At 45.9% G+C, this 5,135-nt stretch overlaps 1 long non-coding RNA gene across 1 annotated transcript; it reads left to right on the top strand.

Annotated features, from left to right (window-relative positions):
- The first annotated feature begins 728 nt into the window (after window positions 1–728).
- LOC116068063 lies at window positions 729–3,996 on the top strand. The gene is made up of 2 exons (XR_004109424.1): window positions 729–824; window positions 3,800–3,996. It is a non-coding gene; the product is annotated as an uncharacterized LOC116068063 (long non-coding RNA).
- Window positions 3,997–5,135: the final 1,139 nt, after the last annotated feature.

Raw genomic sequence — 5,135 nt, 5'->3', positions numbered from 1 at the left:
GCATAACCTATTGTCAAATCTTTCTCTGATTCATCACTTTTTCTGTCACTCAGTTAGATATAACTTTCCTTTTTTCTTGTTTTTAAAGACATTTTCTTTTTTAAAAATTTATTTATTTTTATATTTATTTTTATGTGTATGAGTACACTGTAGCTGTACAGATGGTCGTGAACTCTGGCCCTGCTCACTCTGGCCCTACTTGCTCCGGCAGAATACACTGTAGCTGTCTTCAAACACACCAGAAGAGGGCGTCAGATCTCATTACAGGTAGTTGTGAGCCACCATGTCATTGCTGGGATCCGAACTTAGGACTCTCAGAAGAGCAGTCAGTGCTCTTACCTGCTGAGCCATCTCTCCAGACCCCTAGATATAACTTTCAAACATGGCTGCTTCCTTCTACAAACTAATTTTACCTTCATTGTTTGGGATTAAGGCATGTACTAAGGGTGTGTCTATATTCTAGTCAGAGGTATTAAAGGAATGTGTGGCCCTCTTTTCTACCCCACGAGGACAATGGGAGCAGAGTCAAAGAAAAAGCTTTGGATGGCCCATGAGTAGGACAGAAATGACTACAGGATTAGCTTCAGAGAGGCAACTTAACTTTAATTATAGTTTTGGGGGGAGGGGGAGGGATTTCTAGGGTGGGTAATGATCATTGGCTAGAGTTTAGGGTGCTTCAGAATGCCTCATTTGCATTCCAGAAATTCCAGGTGCTTCCTGGACAGGTTCTTATTGGGAGGTGGGAAGCTGAATCTATGATCTAACCAAGGCTACCTGACATTCCACAAGAAGATGGTGTGGGAGTTTCAAGCTCCCCAGACAAGGTCAGAGAAGGAGAAGCCCTACTGTTAAAAAGGACTCTCCATTTTGTATGGATCTCAAGAGAGTTGTCCAGACAATGGTAGACTGCATTCTTAGTTAGCAGGGTTTCTCCACAGGTGTGTGCTAAGGGTGAGTCACACCACAATTAGAAAGAGTTATTTTCAGTAAATAACACAATCTTTGGGTTTGAAGTGTGATCAAATATTCTGCAACAACACCCTTCTTTAGGTAGACTTTTACTAAGGGGCGGGCGTGGGGTCTACTTGGTCAGCAGTTGGGCTGGGTATACACTTTGCCATTCCTGTGACTGATTTCCATTGGTGATCAGCTTTGATTCTCCCAGATTTACCTGTGATTAGGGTGGGGAGGGGCTGTTGAAGGAGTCTCTTCCCTTCTTTGTTTCACTGCCAACCTCAGTCTTCCCTTGTGAGTCAGGACCGCAGAGACAGTCTCACGGGCACAGGTACAACTCTCCTTCAAGTGGCAGACAGTTACTCAGTAGTGACTAATGCTCACTAGCCTGGCTGGAGTGCTGAAGAGGCTCTCCAGTTTCCCTTTCAACCCTCAGTCTCAGGCTGGTACCCTGGGTCTCAGTATTGTTTTGATTAGTTGTAAGAATATGGATTTCTGCTTCCTGCTATGGGTCTTCTTTTTCCATATTATATCCTGGATCCTTGCCTATGATCTGGGATTGATCTGAGCACATAAGAAGTTTGTTCTCCAGGGGAGGAGCTTTTGGACTGATGTGGGTTGATATCAGGATTCAGAGGGCATTTGCAGTGTGGTTCCAGGTTTCAAAGTCCCTAAATAATTTACAGAGTCACACAGTTGTAGCAGAAACTGGGACAGTCCTTGATTGCTGGGCAGCAGGGGGAGGGAATTCAGGGATGAAATATGGGATTCCAAGGATGTAGAGGAGAGGTGGGGTAGTTTGAATGAAATGGCCTCCATAGACTCAGATGTTTGAATGTTTGGTCCCTGTTTGGCAGTTGTGGCTCTTTTAAGAGGTGGGGTTTGCAGGCTTCCGATGTCTATAGTCTCTCTTGCCTGTACTTCACTCTTTCTGTCTCATTCATGTAGTTCAAGACTTGAGCTTTCAGTTTCCTGCTCCGGGCACCTGCTGCCATGCCTGTTGTGTTTATAGAAAGATAAAGAGAGAAGAAATATGTTTGGTGGATATGTAGTCAGGTATGGGGGAAGGGGATGCCTTCTTGGGCCCATGCTGAGGCATCCCTTCCCCCTGACAGAATAGCCACATAGAATAGAGTTTATTCAGGGTATGGGTAGGGGAGTTGAGAGGGTAGTAGAGACAGACAAAGGCAGAGAGAGAGAGAGAGAGGGAGAGAGAGAGAAAGAGAGAGAGAGAGAGAGAGAGAGAGAGGGAGGGAAGGAGAGAGGGAGACAGAGAGACAGAGACAGAGAGAGACAGAGACAGAGAGAAAGAAAGTGAAAGAGAAAGAGAGAGACAGAGAGAGAGGAGAGGAGAGGAGAGGAGAGGAGAGGAGAGGAGAGGAGAGGAGAGGAGAAGTAGAGGCTGGCCCTGAGCACGTAGAGAGAGAGAGCGGGGAGGGCATGAGGAAAGAGAGGGTAAGAAGCAGGAACAAGAGCAAGAGAGAAAGAGGAGCAAGAGAGGGGGGAGGGCACAAGCAGCCCCTTTTGTAGTGAGTCAGGCACACCTGGCTGTTGCCAGGTAACTGTGGGGTGGAGCCTAGACTAAATGCCAATCTATACATTCTCTTTTCAGTCATCAAACACATCCTATTCACTCTTGCACTGGAACAGAGGTCTAGTCACCCCTGTAGGGTATCAACAATAGGCCAAAGTAGTGAATCCCCCCAGGTTTAATGTGGGGAGCCAGTGAGGTTATTGGGGTTAGTTACTGGAGCATGGCTGAGCGGTAACTTTCAAGAACAACCCATCTATCACTATGGCAGAGTTCTACCCCACTGTATAAGATGAGTGAATAGACGCCTACTTCATTGAGTTCCACATTCAGTTAACTTCCTATTTCCTGTAGGCGGTAGCAGTGCTGCTGATTTGCAGTAGCTAACACTCAGCTCCACTCACAGATTTTGACAGGAATTCCACTGAGACACATTGTCTATGGATTCTGAGCTAGACAGCTTGTGAGGCCACACCCACGGGGCAGTGAGTTAACATCAAAGCAGTACTAGTGCTGTGGGCACCCACCCACTCCTCCCACTCCCCACCCCTTCCTGCCTCCTACCAGGCAGCAGAGAGTCCGGCTGCAGTTCCTGGCTGCGAACCTCCCCCATTCTAAGACCTCAGAAGAAGAGGCTCCCTCCTCTGCCCCGTGGGCTCCAAGTCTTTTTCAAAGACCCCACCAAGCAGTCTGAATCGCTCTCCTCAGAGCCTCTGCCATACTTTTGCCCTCTATCTGTCTGTCTGCTTATGGCCTTTATAGCTGTTCTAATAAAGCCTCCAGCTCCCCCGTAATCTGTGCCAGCATCCTTATGAACTATCAACTCCCCACAGCAAAACCTATCAGGGAGCTGGCTGGCAGGAGGGAGAAGCAGCTAGACTTTCAGGTGAGGATCCTGTGTCTCCTCATCTTTTCATCTTCTGTTACAACGTGTGAACAGCTCCATTCCCATTGTCATATTCGAACCATTCATTGTATCATTTTACTTATTTTATTGCCATGGTTACTGGGCCAGGGTTATCTCTACTCTAAAACAGCCAGGGGATGACCATGTTGTGCCTAAAAGAAAAAGACAGATGACACTTGTGTACAGAAATAAGGTTGGGGGAAAAAAAAATCACTGTCATGGAAGGGTGTGTTAGCTGAGAGAGAGAGAGAGAGGGAGAGAGGGAGAGAAGGAAGTTATATTGTGAGAGGTGTTGTAATTCTTTATTCTTTGGTGAAAACATAGTAACAATAGCCCTTTGTCTTTTGCTGAAAATTTGTCTCCTTTTTTTTGTTGTTTTTTTTTTAACTTTTAAAATGTCTGTGCAGCCCAGGCTGGGCTCCTGTAGTCACAAGTGTGCACATCACATACCTGATCGGTGGGCCTTTATTAACAACAGAAACTGAAGCAACCAGTGTGTATTACAGTGACAGAGAAAACAGCCAGCTCCTCTGTGCTGTCATAACGACACTGAAGTACAACTAAGAAACCTGGTCACGGGATATTAAAGACAACTTTAAAAAGGTACCAGAATCCTATTTAATTTTAGTTATCGCTTTTGCTTCAAAATTACAAACATAATATTAATAGGAAATATACATTGAATACAAAAGTATTTCTTCTTCAACCCTACACTAACTTATCCTTTCACCCCAAACTCCAAAGAGATTCAGTCTTCCTTTTCTCCTTAGAAGTAACTGCCACTTGGAACACACCATCCCTCTTCCAGCTTCTTTGTCATATACACCAAGGAATTTAAAATAGACTTAGCAACCGACTTGAGGACAAATTGACTGGAGTTTGAGAGAGGGGAAAAAATGCAGGGAGCTGGAGATGCTTGGCAGCTGCCAGAGAGAGAGGCTGGATCAGAAAAAGGGAAAAAAAAGTAATGCTTTATGGAGCAGAGGTCAAGCAAGCCAAACAGGATGAGCAGAGGCAGGCCATCTGTCAGCAGCTGCACGGAGTACGGGGAGCAGGGTGGCAGGATGCGAGGCCAAGAGTACCAAGGCAAGCAGCCTTAGGATGTTGGCTAGTGTTCAAAACAGAGAGGTGGAGAGGGGAAAGCGTTCAGAGAGCAGCAGGCTCAAGATGAACATCTGTAAATAATGAGAGGAGCTCCTGGGATATGTGGATGCCTCAGCGAGGAGGTAGCTCCTCCCTTCGTCCACGCCCCCGTTCCCTCCCACCCCCCACACCCCCACCGTCCCTGCCCTCCTCCCTATCCCCCAACCTTGACTGCTTCTCATCTCATCTTTGGGCATGTCATATTTATTCCTACCTTCTGGTGTCAGGTGGGATTTTGCTCTTTTTTTTTGCTCAAAGGTTGGTTTGCCTTTGCCCGGGCAAGAGCCTCACCAAAGGATATTACCAAGCACTGACCAAGCCATTTGTAAAAAAAAACGTATTTCAAATTCTAAGGAGGGGCTATTGTCATACTTTACCCTTTACCTGGCGCAGGTTTTCCCTTACAAAATTGTGGGTGACCAGAGACACCAGAGTTGCACTTTGAAGCAGATTGTGAGTGAGGTGTTCATTCTGTCACCAGTAACTGCCTCATTGCTATGCATTTAAGTTGTAAATCTATCTTAATGTCTGTGTAGTTTTCTTTGACCAGATGAAGTTCTACTGTAGTTTATGGCTTCCAAGTGATTTTTTTTCCCGGTT

Source organism: Mastomys coucha, unplaced genomic scaffold, assembly GCF_008632895.1.
Source record: "Mastomys coucha isolate ucsf_1 unplaced genomic scaffold, UCSF_Mcou_1 pScaffold22, whole genome shotgun sequence".
Lineage (NCBI taxonomy): Eukaryota > Metazoa > Chordata > Mammalia > Rodentia > Muridae > Mastomys > Mastomys coucha.
This window is presented reverse-complemented; position numbering and strand designations above follow the sequence as displayed.